We start from the raw sequence: 19,112 nt of genomic DNA, 5'->3' as shown, positions 1-19,112 counted from the left end.
TGCTCCCTCATGGGAGCTGGGGCAACAAAGCTCCCAGTGCAGAAATGGTCTATACCGGTGCTTCCTTCCCTCAGCAATGACTCCAACTAGCAACAGGCTGTTTTATACATACTCTTAAAGACACAGCAACATGGTACACTCCTCATCTGTATCCCTGAGAGGAGAAAAGTTACAATAATGAAGCCCTAATGCTCATTGTCCAACCGGAATGGGTTATACAAGGATCTTATTTATATCTATTATTATAAAAGAATTGACTGGGGAGGGGCTGGGTGGAGGTAAGATTAACTCCTTGCCCCAGCATTCCTTTCCACCCTTTTACAGTCAACCTAAGTTAGCAGTTACATCTGTTCCTGTTTGGTAGTTGCTTTCTCTGTTTAATACTGTGCATGTATTTCCAAGAGTTTGGTTATGAAAAGGGTTATCATGAAAGCCTTGCAGCTTGCTTCACTAACATCCAAGAAGTGAGGCCTCTCTCAGCAGCTGGTTGCCACAACCATTTAAATCCTGGTTTGCGTTGGCACAGCTGTCTCATGACGGTGTACAACAATTTACAACCAATAATAAAATAAGAACATAAGAACAATAAATATAAATCACTTAAAATCCATCAAAGAGCAGGAATTGGCATCCTTTTATTCCCAGGCCCAATCAGAAATACTCATCTCATCTAGAGTGCTACAAAGGAGAGGGGTGTCCTAGATGTGCCTTGTGGCCTGCCATCAACCAAATGCCTGGCAGAAGAACTCCAACTTGCAGGCCCTGTGGAATTCAATGAGCTTTGACAGGGCTAGCATCTCTTCTGGGAGCTTGTTCTACCAGGTGGGAGCCAGGAATGAAAAGCCCTAGCCCTGGTCGAGGCCAGGCAAACCTCTCTTGGGCCAGGGACCCAAGACAGAGTGTTAGAACAGACAGAGTGTAATGTTCCTGGGGGGGGGGGTTTACAACCCCTCTGTTCTCCCCCACCTCCCAAGGAAGCCTGTTTCACTGAGAAACCACTCTAACTGTCAGGAACTTCTTCTGGATGTTTAGACAGAATTTATTTTGAATCAGTATCATCCCATTGGTTCTGGTCCGTCCCTCTGGGGCAAGAAAGAACAACTCTGCTCCATCCTCTATATCAATGGTCCCCAACCCCCGGTCTGGCGACCAGTACCGGTCCGTGGATCATTTGATACCGGGCTGCGGCTCCTCCTCATCCTCCTCCATGGATGCTGCCTCAGGGGCTGCCCTGCCACTCTGCTGCCAGCTCACCTTTGGTGCTCTCTAGTGGCCGCCATGGCTGGGGCTCCCCCTCGGTGTGACACTGTGCAGCTGCTGCTGGCACCCCCCAGTGGGTGGCAGGAAGTCAGGGGCACCGGTGGGAAAGCAAGCAGAGCAGGGGCTCAGGGGCCAGCAATGTCCCTCAGCAAAAGACTACCCCCCTGGGCCTCAGTAAAATTGTCAAGCGTTGACCAGACCCCAGTGATAAAAACGTTGGGGACCACTGCTCTATATGGCAGCCTTTTAAATACTTGAAGATGGTTATCAGATCCCCTCTCAGTCATCTCCTCTCCAGGCTAAACAGACCAAGCTCCTCCATCCAATCTTTCCACACCAGTCGGTGCCTAGTACACAATGCTAGATTCCCAGATTTAAAAGAAATTGCTATCACAGTAGCAAAGTATCCAGTTATGAGGAAGAAGTAGCTACCCCACAGAAGTAACATAAAAATGTCTCTAAAATCGAACTGGCCTTAGTAAAACAAAACAACATTGTAGCAAAACAGCAAGCAGTCACACACTTAGAAACACATTGTTGTAGCCTGCCTAAGCTACAGTAATATTCTCCTCCATGGTTCAGGGTTTCATATCCTTATTTGGCATATTATCCATGAAGGAGGGATGGCACACTGCTTTTCTATTCAGCTGACTTGGCTGCCTACACAAAGACCACACATCTGCATATTTAAAAGAGAGTCATCTGGAGCATTAATAATTTCCCCAAACAGAGACAACTTGTTTAAACCTGGTTACCACTTTAATGAAAGCCATTAATCTTTTTATTATTCCAGTTCAAACAAGGTAATTTAAAAGGAAAATATGGCAATGGAAATTCACTTAATTTAGAAATGAACTTTAAGGGAAGAATTCTGTCCCATGAACATTCTATTCTTCCTTTTGAATACTCAGAGGAATTTACATGAGGCTCCTAAGCAGTATTATTATTATTATTATTATTATTATTATTATTATTATTACTACTACTACTATTATTATTATTAGATTTCTAGCCCGCCGCTCCCCTGAGGCTCACTGCGGGTAACAACATGTCAAAGCCCCATAAAACCCCTAATACATAAAACACCTAAAAACAATCCCCAGTCCACCCAACCCACCCTATCTGATAGCTGCAGAACTATCTGGGAAACCAGGGGGCACTGCTTATTATGTACCTGGTGTGTAGGTTTCTACAACTTAACAATATCATATGCCCTGCAAACATTCTGTGAAGTCAGCTATGATAATCCAGCCATTCAATTAGACACCCATTATTGGCATAGATCTAACAGCTGTTTTTCACAGCCAGGACAACACTTTCCTCAGGGGAGTAGGGTATAATTGCCACTCTCTCCCTGCAGACCCACACACACTATTGCCCAGTGGTATTCCTGAGTTTCCTTAACTGCAGGAGCAGGGTGTGAAGAGACACTGTGGTTTATAGACAGAGAGAGAGTAAGTTCAGTTCTGTGAACTCAACTAGTATAAAATTAACTTCATATCTACCAAAATATTCTTCGTGCTATTTGGAAACAGCCAATGGTTATTCAGTAAGCTGATCAGAAGAGAAAGGAATGTTTGCCCAGAATATGAAGTGAGGTTACAGTTGCAAGAAGGAGAATCTTTTCATTCAGCCATCAGCTAAAAGGAAGGGAGAGAGGTACACCAAGGCATATTAACCCTACTCAAAGAGCTTGCCCAGCCCCAAATCATACAAGTATGCTGTGCACTAACAACACCTGCTGCATTGGGGCTCCATACTATATTGCACTTTATATTGCTTAGAATCTTAAAGACTGTTTTCTCAAAGTACAATGTGTAGCTGAATTTTTATTTAATCATTTTAATATTACTATTTGGTTCACACAAGGAATGTCTTTTTAAAAATGAATTGCTACAGTTGCAAAATATCACTGAAACATACATGAGGAATCCTATGCTCCACTTCAAGAATCAGCAAAGCCTGAAAGAGGAAATTGTCAAGAGTTGTTACAGCTAATTTCTCCATTACCAACAAGTATTTTGTACCATAAAAACACTTACAAACACCACCTACAAACAATTACAACTGCTAGTGTCTAATAAACTTGGTCAAGATTAGATTAACAGGACTTGTTTTTCAAGTGCTTGCAACATTTACTAATAGAGTAAAAAATAATTTTTACCAAAATGCTATGAAGATGCTATGTCTTACTGAGGTCAAAAATAAAGCATTTCAGGACAACCTGCAGTTGTATCTTTAATACTGAAAAGGGGGGGAGGATCAATACTTACTTGTTCTTTAGTTCTTTCCAAAAATAAAATGCTTTTTCCAGCTCGGAGTGCTCTCTCACTTCGCCAGTCTCAAAATGACACTTCATTTATAGTTCTGCTTAGTTATGTGTACTACCTTCTTCATAACAGGAACTCAGTTTTCATAAAAACATGCCAAGCAAGATTGTCAGAGCAAAGGCTGATAGAAATCTACCTACCTTAAAAAAAACTTTGCTTAATAAAGCAAAGAATGTCATTTCCAGTTAAGCAGTGGCAAACACCATTTAAAAGCTAGCTCTTCTAAAATGAAGGATTGCCTTCTAAGAGACACAAAAATAAGGAGCTACTCATTTTGCAAGGAAAGGAGTGCAACTTTCAAATTCAGTAGGACAGAAAAAAAGGACTTCAGGCAGGCTTTATTGATTCTTCTCGTAGGATCTGACCTGAGTTTCCAAGCTGTAGCTACCAGTACATCAGGAGCAGGAGAAAGGTGAGGAGAAATGGAGGCAACAGCAGTCAGAGCTTACCTGCTCACTACTCTGTCTTTCCCTCCCCAACCCATTATATGCAAGACAAGTGATCTGTTTTTCAAGTTGCTTGAAGATCACTGGGGCCTTGCATATTGGAGAATGCCACCAATTTCACCTATACAGAGAAGACATTTAAATCAGTGGTTCTCAACCTTGGGGACGCGACCCCATTTGGGGTTATTTGCCCCCTTCCGCGGGGTCGTCCCGTTGCTGGGTGGAGGCAGGTGGTGGCGGCAGCGTGCGGAAGCAGCCGGCAGAGCCATGGCACTGGCTGCCTCGATTATTGTGAGCATGTGTACGTGCACCCGCACGCACGCACACGTCACTGCTGCCTCCACTGGAGTTGGGGTCATGGCGCTGAAAATGTTGAGAACCGCTGATTTAAATGATCCTGACAAAGAAAAATATTCCTGCTTTATTTAAGAACTTGTGGCCAAGCCTGTTGCTAGATTGGGGGGGGGGGGGTAGAGTGGAAGAACTCTGTTGCCAGCCTCCCCCCCCCCCCGACAGGGACCGGAAAGGCTGCAGGCAGCTGTTATGGTAATCACCGGCAGGGGCAGCTCTCACGCAGCAGGGATCAGTCTACTCTGAGCCTCGGCGGGAAGGGGAAGGGCTGGCCACTGGACAGACAGGCAAGCCAGCTGGAGAAGGAGGCACTCGGGTGGGACAACCGCTCCGAGCGGGTGTTAAGCACTGAGTGGCACTTAAGATATTAGACACACGCCTCCTCCAAGGCCTTACCAGAAATATTAAGTGGAACAGATTTGTACCCAGCACTTTCTTCCCAAAGAGGACTCAGCGTGACAAATTATATATTCTACTGTTGCAAGCATAAGGGCGAGTATGATAACGTGTGCACAGTACACATACACACACACTTCACATTTAATTCATTCTCCTTTTAAATTCTCTATATCTTTCATAAATCTAGCAGCTACTCTGGATTTCAAAAAAGGGTTTTAACATTCCAATTTTCTGACTGCGGAATTTCTTTGTTGTGACATTAAATAGATGTTTAGAGAACCAGCCTGTGATGCATAGTATCTTAGGCACTCTGGAATCATATCTGTAGTTAATTAAGTACAGTTTCATTTTGTATGAATGTCCATGAAAGTTCCCAAAAGATCTGACTATCAAACCAAAATATAGATGCTTCTCAAGTGGAATCATTTTACAGATCTTGTCCTCTAATATCAACACTCCAAGGTACTGCATATTCATCACCATATTTGGGAGGCAGCACTGATGGAGATTTATTAAAGGGAAGCAACTGAGTTGGTTATGACAAATATATTCAGTCTCTGGAATACATTACCTGACAGTTATTTTAAAGGGCAATTATTTTTCTTCAGTCAAAAACAAAGCAGCACAATAATTAAGCAAATAACTAGCAAGATTTTTTCCCATTCCCTGAGTGAAAACAAGAAGAGAGATTTTAAGATAAAAGTAGCTAAGAATAAGAATCCACAGATTATGTTAGCCCTGTGGGACATCATGTGCAATAAAGGAAGCCTAGAAGTGCAACTGGCCATGTTCTTCCTCATATATGTCTACACACCACCCCAAGACATCACAGTGAGGGCGGGATATAAATCAAATGAATAAAAATAACCTAGAATGCAAACCAAAATGGTACATAAAATGGACCACTAAAATTAAAATAAATACAATAAAAGCAAATTTGCAACTGACCTAAAGCCTCCAAAGTAACACACATTCAGTTTGTTGTCAATTAAATACTCACAATGGCTGTTTATGCACTGGGAACTTCACTGTCGGGGGCAAATGAGGGGGCAGATGAGGCGCACTGGGCCAAATGCTCCCTCATGTGGGTGCAGGAAGAGGTGGGGCCACCTGCCACGACTAAAACTCCAGCCTGCAGCCCAGCCTGAAACCTCCAGTGCATAAACGGTCAATGCCAGGCACTTGTTTCCAGTGACCAGTGTTTGACGGTTTATTTTTTTTGACCATTTGATCAACTGCCATGTTACCATCCTTATGGCTGCTCAAGACCTGTCCTTTGAAGCTTGTGGCTTACTAAAGGAAGTTTCCAAGAGGTGGACATATGTTGCGGTGTACATGTTGTCCTAGACTTGTAAAAGAGTTAGACCCTGCCTCATCCCAGATGTCATGACACTGGGATCAGCAATAGATCAGGTTTAATTCTCAGTAGCTATGAGTATAGTATGAGTATGGTACAATTAATGCAGGAAACATCTGCCCCAACCAGAACAAAAGTTTCATGATTATAAAGACACTGGGATTTACAGCACAAATTAGAGGACCATACTGACATATGTAAGCTGGGACTACGCTTCACAATACATAATGAATACAGAATAATAAAAATGCTTCTCTGGAAGACATGCAGTTCCAACAACTCTGAAAGAAGTGGCTGTGAGACCCCTACAGGAGAAAGCGTCCTTGGACCCAAGCAACAAGCAAAAATACCCAGTGGCCAAGACTGCATTCTTGGACAAGATGCTTCAGTGAGAGCTTCCGGAAGTTTTGAAGGAGAAAGATTTTGGTCTGAATTGAAATAGAAACTTAAGTCACTCTGACCGATGACTTCCAATAGGAGAGCAAGGGGGACGTGAATCCCTGTTGATTCTCCTGGTCCTCTCAGTGGCTTTCAGTATTATCAACTATTGTATGCCTCCAGAGAGACTCATGTGGAGTGGGAGACAATATGCTTTGGCGGGTCTAATCTTACTTGGACCCGTGGCATTTATGCTACAGAGTCCTGCAGGGTTACATCCCCCCCCTCCCCAATGCTATTTAATATTCACGTGAAACCACAGGGAGAGATCATCCAGGTATTTGAAATGAGTGGTCACCAATATGGAGATTATATCGAGTCCCGTTTCTCCTTAACAGCTAAACCATGTACGTCTGTGGAAGTCCTGAATAGATATCTGGAGAAAGTAATGGCGTGCATGAGTGGCAGTTAACCGAAGCTCAGCGCAGACAAGACTGAAGTGCTGTTGGTCAATGGATAAATTGTTCAGAGACTACGGTCAGCCTATCCTGGAGGGGGTTGCACTCCCCCTAAAGGTAGCTTGGGGCTGCAGCTGAATCCTGGCATGCAGTAGCAGTTCAGGTCTCCTTTGTGGCAAATAACCAGTTTATCAGCTCTGGTTGGCCACCAGCTATAACCATTCCTCAAAAAATATGATCTGGCCACACACACAGCAGTCCACTCTGTGAGCACATTCAAGTCAGATGACTGTAATATCTTCTGTGTAGAGCTGCTAAAAATGGTCCAGGAATTTTAAACAGTCCAAAATTTGGCAGACAGGCTATTGTCAGGGATTGTTATTGTTATCACCTCATTTCTGAAAGATCTGCACTATTTATTCATGTTGCTCCAAGCATAACAGTACTAGTCCTTATCTTTAAGGCAGCCTTTCTCATTTTACCATTGAGACACTCCTGAAACATTCTTCAGGCTTCAGAAAACTCCAGAGGTAGTGCAATCATGCTGAATATGGTTGGGAAGCAAAGCTAAAATACACACCCAGCCGGGGTTCTCCTCTTTCCCACCCCCTCCAAGCCCAGCAATTGTCCATTTGGGAGGGAGGGTCAACATGATTCTATATGGTCCAATCACCTGATTAATATTTAACAAATTTTAAAAATATATTAAAATTAATTAACTCCCACTCATTTGTAAAACTCTTCCTTCCAGGGCCGTCGAAAACCCCCAAGGTTTCACAAAACCCTGGCTGAGAAAGCCTGCCTGGAAGGGTTTCCTGAATGGGAGTGAGTTAATTAATTTTAATATATATATTTTAAAATTGTTAAACATTTATCAGGTGATAGAACCATATATGGTCATGTTAACTTGCTACCACCTTCCAAAATGGTCTATGATGGGCCTGGAGGGGGTGGGGAGGGGAGAGGACCCAGTTGGGTGTGCAGTGTACCATATTCTGCACAATCATTCCCCTTCTGGGGTTTCTCGAAGTCTGAAGAATGTTTCAGGGGTTTCTCAATGGTAAAAAAGTTAAGAGAGACTGGCTTAAAGTCAGGGTCCCTGGAGGACAGCCTCCTCCTGTTCTCTCCAGCCCCCATTTCAAAATTTTCTTTCTGTGTCCTCATCTGCAGAGGTAAGGCATGTGGTGACTAGAGACATGGCATTTTCTGTGGTGACATCTTTCCTCTGGAATTCCCTCCCCCTTGAGCCTCACCTGGCACCTGCTTTACTTTCTTTTAGTTGCCAGATTTTTTTAAAACCCAGGCTTTTAATTAGAAATTCTATCTTACCAGCTTTTTAAAATTATTTGCTTCTGTTTTATGGATAGTTTTCATGTCATTTATACCCAATGGCTTGTGTTTAATAATTTGTTTTTATATTCCACATTAATTGTAGAGGTTGCTTAGAAATATCCTAAATAAATTAACAGCAAAAATGAATATCCTCTTAGGTCTTTTGTTCTCAGCAGAACAAGTTTGTTTATTGTGTTGTGACTGTTTAACATTAGAGATATAATAGAAGTGCATACTTCAGATCAGCATTACCTTTAAGAGATTATATCTGTGCCAGTTTCACAACAAACCAGGTACTTCCAGCCTAAGATTTTCAGACAAAAACACCTAACTACATTAAAATGGTGCACCTACCAATCCATGTTTACTGTACTGTCATCTAGATTTAACTGTCTTTCCTTTCAGATAGGCAGCAGCAGTAATAGCACAAAATCAGGATCCTGTTCACAAGCTTCAAAAAGGCATGTGAGTAACCTCTTAAGCCTGAATTGCTATGATAAACTAGGAGATAGCAAAGATTAAAGGGGAGGTGTAGCAAAACCACATAACTTTGGATGTTTGCAGATGGTGCTGCATTAATTACAGTGGTGCAAACCTCTGGTCTACAGTGAATACAGAAGATAGGATACGGACAAAAAGTAGACGACAAGGAGCTGGTTGTTATACCCCATTTTTCTCTGCCTTTTAAGGAATCTCAAGGCAACATATAACCATCTTCCCTTCCTTGCCCAACAACAGGCATCTTGCGAGGTAGGTGGAGCTGAGTGAGGTCTAAAGGAACTGTGATTGGCTCAAGGTCACCCAGTAGGCTTCATGTGGAATAGTCAGGAATCAAATCAAGTTCTCCAGATTAGAGTCTGCAACTCCAGATTAGAGTCCATCATGATGTCTCTCAAATAAAAAGTCATTTTTTACAGTGAGCAGGAATGTTTCAAAACAAGTGGCCTTGAAATTGCTCTCCTATGTTATACATAAGAAATTTGGTATCATTCAGAAAAAGCATATGTGGGCTAAGTTGTATCAGGCAAGTTTTTATGAAAATGTCACATCTCTCCAAACTGATCTAATAAGCACCCTGTGGATGGTACCACTCCTGTAGCGGATCTAGATGAAAAACTGACTATGCCTCAACCGATGCTTTGTACCAGAGAGCCCTAAGCCCTCACCTCAATAATGGTCAGGCAACGAACCCTTACCAACTGCTGCCACTTTTGCATCTAAATCAGCAGTCCACAACCTTTCGGCTGCCGCGGACCGCTGCCCCAGAGTGGGGGGAGAGGGCAGCCTGGGGGCCCGTGCACGCGCGGCAGCCCCAGCGCAAATGCACATGCGCGGACTGCCACGCACGCGCGTTTGCGCCCGGTGGCCGCGGCTCCCCCTCCCAGCCACTCTGGGCCGCCAGCAAATCGGCTGCCAAAGCGGCCGATTAGCTTGCGGCTCGGCAAGCTTCTCTTCCCCCCCCTCCTGAAACAAGAAGCTTGCCGGGCTGTGAGCTAATCGGCTGCTTTGGCGGCCGATTTGCTCGCGGCCTGGCGAGCTTCTCGCTTCGGGGGGGAGGGAAGAAGGAGCCGAGGCCCGGCGTCATGGCCTTCACGGCCCGGCACCGGGCCGCGGCCTGCGGGTTGGGGACCACTGATCTAAATTATTAGGACTAAAAATTAATCTGGAAACTAATTCAGGCTGGGCTATAATTTTCCTATGAGAAGATAGCAAACTCTTTAATCTCCACCGTATCACCACAAAGAAAACTCTTAAAAGACAAAACAAGTTTACAACCAATTCAGAAAATGATTCAGGGAGTCTCCTTGACTCTGATAGGCAGGAAGTTTCCATGCTGGCTTTCATCTTATAAGGACCTGATAACCATTGCTTTAAACTTCAAATAATGCAGAATAAGGCTGCTTACTTTCTTACAGGACAAAGTTGCAATTTGAATACTGCACTAGCTTTAAAGGAGCCCCACTGGTAGCTACTTGTTTGGGGTTTAATTTTTTAATGCCTCTGGTCATCCCACTACTCACAGAGTGTTCCTTCTAATACAGACTTGCCCAGTAAACTAATTATCCTTTCAGGCAGCAGAATAACTGCAAATACAGGTTACAAAAATAAATTATTATTACCTAGTAGTTATCTATTTGTTCCTTTGCTCACTTTCTTCATTACCCCAAAGCAAGGGGAAATATACGGACTATTCTACATGTTAGGAACAGGTAATATTCAGTCAGCTGTTTCATTCACTTTCAACCCACCCCACTATTCTCCTATACTCCTTCCATTCCACATGGCTTTTTACTCATAGATCCCATTATAAGCAGCAGAGCTTTTATTTTATGCTGCTCATGGTGAACCTCTCCTTTGCTTTTCAGCAGCAGAAAAACTCTTTGGAACAAATCCATTGGGTTGTCTCCAAATGGCCCTTTCTATCATTTTTTTCTATTGGAGGAAGTCCCAATAGAAGGGGATCACTGATTCCAAGTGGCTGCAGTGCCCTCAGCATTACTATTTGGAATCTTTCCTGTCATTTCTCTCACAGAAGTTTGTTTTATTTATTTACTAGATTTAAAGCCCATTTCACCTTCAAATGAAATGGGCGCTAGCAGGCATATCGGAACCCCGCTCCCAACCCCCAAAGGCTCCTGCGGGGTGGTCCGTGTGGGCGGGGAGACAGGCAGAAGACGGGGACGGACCGGGCTGGTGGGGCAGCGTAGTGGGGGCGAACTCACCCTGGGAAGGCTCCTCGCATGTTTTCGGCGGCGGCAGCAGCTTGAAGGAGGAGAGCAGTGGATCGGGCAGCGGTTTGTTTCCGGGCTGGCAGCGAGGGCTGCGTGCCCCACTGGGGCCAGCGCGGCAGGGTAGCGGCAGTGTGGGGCTATTGTGTCGTTGGGCGGCGGCCTGACGCAGCGAGAGGCGCGAAGCAGGGCCGCCGGGCTCTGCGCGACTGCCGGGGGCTCCCTCGGGTGGCGGCCTGACACCCACCGCCCGAGGGAAGTCTGTGGCGGTGGGGGTGGCGAAGTGCGTGGCCAGTGTCGTCCGAAGGTAGGGAGTTAGCAGCCTTCTCCCTGCCGCTGGAGTGGCCTCGCCATGTCTGCAACGCGGCACGGCCACTCCAGCGGCCGGGAGAAGTCAGAGTTGGCCCGGTGTGTGGGTGGAAAGGAGCAGGGCCGCTGCGTCGAAGATGCGGCGGCCCTGCTCCTATCCCCGTATCGAGGTTGAGGCAATGGCGGCCAAGGAGGCAATGGGGAGGCACGCTTCGCACACCTCCCCATTGCCTCCTTGGTCCAGGATTGACACTCGGAGGAGCGAATCAGGAGCCGCTTTGTGGCTCTTGATTCGCTCCTCCTAGTTTTTATCCCGAACACAGCCCGCCCTAACTCCTCCCCACCACTGCTTACTGCTTTATTTAGTCCACACCGCCCGCGGCGCCGTGGGTGGTTTTAAGATATTCACATTTATTTACAAGAAAAATCTTAAAAACGCACATCCTTAACACTAGAAACATAGAATCATAGAGTTGGAAGGGGCCATACAGGCCATCTAGTCCAACCCCCTGCTCAACGCAGGATCAGCCCTAAGCATCCTAAAGCATCCAAGAAAAGTGTGTATTCAACCTTTGCTTGAAGACTGCCTGTGAGGGGGAGCTCACAACTATTACTCTCCCTTATATATTTGGAAAACAGCCTCCTGGGAGGAGACTGTCCAGGGCCCTGTCTGTCCAGGTCCACCCTGATTGGCCCTCCTCCTCCAGCTCCCACCCTCCCTCCTTGCCTGCTAGAAGCCTTGTGGCTGCGGCCTTCATTGTCACCTACGAGGAGAGAGGCAATGACACGGCTTTGTGGCCCGCAGGTATGCTCCTGCAGGGAGGGGCTGGGGGGGGGGAGTTTGCAGCCACCCTGTGGGCCGCAAAGCCCTATCACCACCGCCGGGGGGGGGAGCTTCCCACTCCCTTTAGCCTGCTTTGCGGGCCAAAGGGAGCTGCGGCGACCCTCTCACACCCTCCTGCCCACCACTCCTTTCAAAGCCCATTTTTAAAATGGGCTTTGATACTAGTAATACATAAAACAACAGTCCAATATTGGCGGCAAAACCCAATCGATAGTCCTCCCCTTTCCTGCCCGTCCTTGCCCTACCACAGATGTTAAACACAAGCACCTTTCATTCCCTCAAAAAGGGGAATCCCTTTATTCTGTCTATCTGAAATCTGGCAATGTAGGTATTCTTAGAGAATACAACAAATCTGCTGAGTTTTGTCCAATTTGTAAGGAAAACCAGGAAAGTACAGACCTGGGGAAGGTGGAAAGTTCTTCTACTGAAATTAACAGGAAATAATATAGAATTATAAAAATGAAATGAAATAATAATGAACCAAAACCATATAAAACAGCCCAATACTGAAACAGACCCTTTGTAATTGAAAGATGAATGAAAGAAACAAAACAATCTCCCATCACAAGACTATTGATTTCTAAGCAACTGCTTAGTCTCCTTGAGTCTCCTTGAGCAGCCCCCATAAAATCTAGCCAAATGAAGAAGCCCCCCCCAAATAAGGTTAGTTGAAATGGAAGCCCTTTAAAAGGAGCCCCTTTTAGCCATCATAGGGGGCCACTCACACAGATGTAAGAGTATTGTTTGGTAAGGACAGAAGAAAATAAATTCATTCCTTCAGCAAACATGTTCCTGAAATATTTCTGTATAATCCAGAATCAATCAAACACATTACTTAGTGACCCATAAACTATACCTCCAGGCCCAGAGAATGCAGTATTATGGCAAATGCCCACTGAGCCATTGTCAAGATTTAATCCCAAATGACCTGCAGGACTTTTCATTGGTTATTCTGCACTGAAGGTTTTCTCTTGCTGAAGAATGGTAGGCATCTCATCTGAAAAGCACAGAAGCCGAGATGGTTGGCATATCCATGCTCTGGTTCTCTGGTATGTATTAGTTTTGAAGACCTAGGCAGGGATGGATGACACCTGAGGCCTCTGCCCAACATACTGAATCCTGGGTTCATCTTGAGCTATAAGGTTATATTTGCAACAATACAGTTAAAGTGTCTTCAAAAAATCATGGTTCACAACAGTTTATATCCAGTTTGCAGATTTCAGCCCTTATGTATTGTATTTTAGCTTTTAAGAGACCCCTAGCAATATCATCTTTTAAATGCTGTATTTACATATTTCTCTTATAGAACCATAGAATAATAGAGTTGGAAGGGATCTCCTGGGTCATCTAGTCCAACCCCCTGCACTATGCAGGACACTCACAACCCTATCGCTCATCCACTGTAACCTGCCACCCCCGTGAACCTTCACAGAATCAGTCTCCGTCAGATGGCTATCCAGCCTCTGTTGAAAAATTTCCAAAGATGGAGAACCCACCACCTCCCGAGGAAGCCTGTTCCACTAAGAAACCACTCTAACTCTCTTATGTTTTCCTAGAAAGCAACAAGGAATTGCAAGACAGTCCCTTTCTAATAACGATTCCAAGGTAAAACTCGCTGTCCTTTCAACACATTCTTTTCATTATTGTTCCATGGTAATAAATTAACCTCCTGCTATAGTTCTTTAGTGCCTCAAGAGCAGTATGTTAAGCTATACAAGAATTCCTGAAGTATAGCACAGTGATGACAAGAGAAGATTCTCAATCATTTTAATAACATATCCATCACAAATCCAAATAATATAACTTTGTGTTAGCAAATTACAGTTTCACGTACAGGCAGGCATAAGCATTTTACTTTTCTAACCCACATTCACATCTGGAAACATTTCTGACACCCTGATTCCAAACACTCATCGAAGCAATCTGTCTCCAATGCCATTACAACACTGATGCAAAAGCCATGCAGCATTATGCTTTCAAATATCTCATTGGTGCTGCTGTTGATACACCTTTAGCTTAAACACCTATGTCTTATTCCCATGGGTCTTACGACCTGGATGATAGGCATGCATCATATAGATCAACAGTACAAAACAGGTGCTTAATACTTCAATAGCTACATATGAAAAATTCAGCTTTTTGATACTAACACCATCTATAATTTCCAAACGGAACAAGTATACAATGTTGAATTCTTTCATACTAAATGCACATAAATTTATAAATAAATATATTTTAAAAGATGGCTCTAATTCCATCACAGGAAGCCATGCTGAATGGAATTGGGGGATGTGGAGAGGGAGAGGTCATGCTACAAGGATACAGAAAAGAAGAAATGTTTGCAGTATATGCCTCTGGCAGATTTTGAACAGCTCCACAAGGACCACTTTGCACAGGGGGTCCATATTAAGTGAAAGGGGTATATTGGAGGAAGTATACTCAAGCATATCATTTTCAATACCCCCATAATTAGAGTCATATTATGTCTGGAATCGTCTTCATAGAGTTCCTTTAACATGTGTGTGTGTATGTGTGCATGCGCGTGCGCATGGATATACTACCTTGATTCAACAACAAAAATACCTGCATACAACCAGTTAAAATCCATGTGCGCATACACACCTACTATAATAGAACAATTAAACTGTACAAAGGGGAAGAACTGAAGAGGACACAAAAGGTGAATGAGCAAATAATGTATGGAGAATGATATATCTTAAGGTTCCATATGGAGCTTATAAGAATAATTTAAAGAATAAAACAGTATTCCTTTGTTACAAATTGATGTGTTGACTATTTTATCTGTACAAATACCTGTGTAAATTGTAAGATTCCCACAACATATTAATGGAAATGTGAAATGGATGCCGTGTTGTCATGGTGATTCTCCAATCATTATGTACTTCAGATTTTTTTTTAATCCACACACAGTAGCTAGGGATTTACTGCCATAAAATGTCTACAGTTATTTGTCCTACTGTAATTTTTTAAAGCTCTCATGTTATACACTCTTAATAGAATAAATTACAGCCTGTATATGCTTTCCAACAAACAAAGGCACAAAATTTTTAAAAGTTTCTGACATATCTGCTTAAAATGAGCAAAGGTTATAATAAGGTCACTTTAACAAGTAATCTAATATAGATTTATACACAGTTAAACTCCATTAATAAAACATACATTTCACACTCAGAATGTAATATGCCTAGACTCATTAGGTGTCCCTGAAATACCAATTTTATTTTTAAAAAATCATAAAGTCATTCCAGGTCATTAAAGCAGGGAAGGCACCAAAAGGATATGGAATGCCAAATGTCATTCTGAACACGGACAATCTGAGACACCAAATGTAGCTAAATAATATTTTAAATGTTTTTGGGAAAATATCCAAATTCATAAGTTAAAATCAGATGTCTATTAAGACTCCGTTTTTTAAAATGAAACCTGTACTGACATCAAATAATCTATAACAGGAGAAAAAAAGAGATTTGCAATAGATCACAGCATGAGAGCTTACCCGCAATTTACCAGCAAAGTCTAGCTAGCCATCTGCCCATTTTTTCTCCTTTGGATTCAGGGAAATTGCCCTGTTGACTTCACAGAATGATCGCTCTTGATAATGCCTACCCACAAAGTTAATCAATTAATGAAGATTGCCTTCCTTCTGCAAGCAATGTCCTGGCACTAGGTTGCATGAAGGGTGCCTCCATCAGGGCTTCTTCTTGGGGGAAACTCCCATCCCCCAAATAAAAATAAACTGTGCATCCCAAATGCCGGTTGTTTCAATATTCATTCAGAAGCTGTAGAAATGCACTGAGCTCTTCACAATGCCAGTTTGCATGATGAAAGAGCAAAAGTAGTTTTCAGGCTGCAGAATGCCTTTAAAGGGTTACCATGGAAATAAATGTGGAAGGGGAGGGGGCTAGCCTGATGACAAATGCTGCTTGTGAACAGAGACAAGCTTTGAAGGAAGGCTGAATGGGGGGCTGTGCAAGAAAGAAAGAAAATGTATTTCACTATTACTACAAAGATCAGGGCTGCGTTTACTTTAGTGTTCAATTGTTTCACTGTGAGGCTGAACTGGTGTGCCTCTTTTTTAAATACATAGAAGTTGCCATAGAATCACAGGATGGAGGTGGTAAAAAGCAGATGCTGCTATCTCACACCATCAAGAGCTGGGACACCTGAAAAGTGCTTTATTTGCATTTCCACAGAGAAGTCTTTGTGCCTGCTTATCATGTTTGAAATAACCGTGCTGGACAGGAGAGGATTTATTGAAGAATTAGATCAAATAAAAATGGTGAATTAAACTGAGAGTCATAAACTGCCACGTGATTTAGCATTAAAATACTGCTACTGGTCATTGCAAACATGTTCCAGAAATCTTGCTTGGTGGTTGTTGTTTTCTAAGGCATAAAATCAGTTCAGACTTCATAAGGAAAAAAATAGCAAGTGGTAAAGCCTTAGGAAATAACAGCAGGTCATATCCCACCGCTGGCTTCTAATTCTGCATGGGGTTTCTACTTAAAATGCTCTAACCCTGCCAGCCCAGGTCAGTGCTTCCATTAAAAGCCAGCACCAACCATTCATGGTAGATTGAAAAACTTGCACTCACGACCCCCAGACACCAAGGGGCTGTTTGTTTCTTTCTTGTGGTTTGCAGGCACTGCCTAAACTCCCCACTTGGAGTAAGAAAATGTTAACATGGAGAGTCCTAAGATTCCAGGTGGAATAAAATATACCCACACACTTTTGAAATTCCAAATGGAAAAGTGTTGGATGCAATCTCAAAAAACTACCAGGTCAGAGCTTTGGCATGTGTCCTTATATAACTGCTTATCTGGTGGGCCCAGGCTAGCCCAATCTCAGAAGCTAAGCAGGGACAGTGTGGGTTACTACTTGGATGGGAGACCAAGGGCCATTTCGCACGGCTTCAAAATAGCACAATGGTTGCTAATTGGAAACGCTACTAATTTGCCATAACCCACGACGTCGTAGACAATCTGCAACAATCCTGAAACCAACCCGCAAAAAGCGCTTCGTTGTAGCGCTTTCAGGGGAATCCAGAAAAGTGGATTCACCCTGCGGATAGCGATACACTCCTGCAACCAATCTGCAACAGTAGCGCTAAAGACCTGTGCGTTACCATTGTTGCTGGTTCTTCAAAGTCCCTCCCCCTGGCTCTCTCCTCCAAACTTCCGGCGAAGCAATCGCCATTTTTTTTTCTCCGAGCGAGCGGGGATAAACGCACCAGCGAGCCTCTTTCTGTTTAGAGGCTTCCCTGGCTTCAGTCCTTCACCTTTAGTCACTAAGCACAAACCACATAAAAGCCCGTTTGCTGAAATAAAGTCCCTTTATTTTTTACACATAAATTCAGCCGAAAATCGGGCCCGTGAGAGGGGGGGGATTTTTTTTTTATCACTCGAGGCAGCGTGCCAACGATCATACAATCAAACGACAGCTCACATTAGGAAGCTGGATGGGTCTCTCCGTAGCAACGAATCTACCTAGATTCGTTGCTATGGGTCGGTTTTTTTTTTTTAAAAACTTTCTTAAAGGGAAAGGGGCTGTTTGGGAGCATGCTAACGGCTGCCCATTGGCTGCTTGACGGCCAGGGGCGGGACGAGCTTGGCAATAGCGCTTCCTTTCTAGCGATTTCTGCCGAGACCGGAAGCCTGTGGGAAACGCTAAAAAACGCAACTGATTCCACTACAAAGGCAGGTATGCATAACGACGAATTCCACTATTTTAAATGGCGATTTTTCATTCCGCAAACAATTTGCAACAAAGATCCCCGTGCGAAAAGGCCCCAAGAAACACTATGATCACAATGTAAGAGGCAAACCACCTCTCAATGTCTTTTGTCTTGAAAACCCTATAGTGTCACCATAAATTGGCTGCAACTTCGCTGCACTTTCCACCACCCCCTGGACTGGACTTTCTAGAAGCTCCATTTAAGGTTTAGAGTCTTCTCAGCAACTTACAAAACTTCCTTCTACAGAGACCAATTCACTGGAAGAAATACCAGCTATGTATTGTCCTCTGAGGACTGATTCAAATGTTATTGGCTCCACAAAAGTACCACCAGAAAGTCCCTTCCCTCATCTGTGCTCCCAATGGAAGAGTCCCAGGTCTAAAACCTTCTTACCTTATGCATGGTATAAAATCCATGCCAGTGGAGGACTATACAACACTAGCAGGGTACATTACATCCACTCAGGTAGACATTTGGAAAGAAGGTTTTAGATGCTACCATTTCTACCACATGGATTGAAATATTGCAAAACTCTTATCCCTTTTTCAAAGAGCAAGCAACATTTAAAATCACTCTACCCAGAGCAGGTGCATTATAGAGCCTGACTCCTGACCTGAGCAATCCTGAAGGAAACCTTTCTCATATCCTTTGACAACACTTACATAAGCTTGTCACATCAGTAACATCCTCTGGGACCGCACTGAAGATTGATTATTTCACTACAAGGGATGTGGGAATCAGCACCATTATTAGTTGCAGCTGTGGCACTCAGCACCAAGAGGGCCCGGACCTTCATCAGATATTAAAACTATGTACAGAGGAGACCATTCCAGAAAATGAAGATGGTGCTGTAGACCCAAAGTTGCCTAGAGAAGATGTTTTAATATGTCATTTAATGTTTTTCATGTTTCACCATGGTCGGTGTTCAAATTGGCCTTGTACGTTTCTGTATTACCACAATAGGTGTCCATGCATTTTGGTATGATTGTCCTCCCAACAAATATGATTCCTTTTACACACACAAACACACATGAGTGCTCAGAGCAGTTCTATCGGCTTATCAGTCTATCAGTTTCAAAGTTCTTTAAAAGAAACAGTATACTATTACCACTGCATTTGGATGCCAAGAAAAACAGTAGTTTATCAAGTGTTGTTTGATAAATT

General features: G+C 43.5%; 1 protein-coding gene across 4 annotated transcripts in view; it reads right to left on the bottom strand.

Annotated features, from left to right (window-relative positions):
• FGD3 (FYVE, RhoGEF and PH domain containing 3) overlaps positions 1–19,112 on the bottom strand; it is a 122,255-nt gene that overhangs the window by 72,899 nt on the left and 30,244 nt on the right. The window contains exon 1 of one of the 4 annotated variants that reach the window (XM_077325554.1): positions 15,711–16,072. The exons of the other annotated variants lie outside the window; for them this stretch is intronic. The gene's annotated coding sequence lies outside the window, so the exon portion shown is untranslated. Of the gene's footprint in view, positions 1–15,710; positions 16,073–19,112 lie in introns of those variants that run through there. 4 annotated transcript variants of the gene reach the window in all.

Source organism: Paroedura picta, chromosome 3 (genome assembly GCF_049243985.1).
Source record: "Paroedura picta isolate Pp20150507F chromosome 3, Ppicta_v3.0, whole genome shotgun sequence".
Lineage (NCBI taxonomy): Eukaryota > Metazoa > Chordata > Lepidosauria > Squamata > Gekkonidae > Paroedura > Paroedura picta.
The sequence above is the reverse complement of the archived record's forward strand: the minus strand, read 5'-3'. Positions and strand labels throughout refer to the sequence as shown.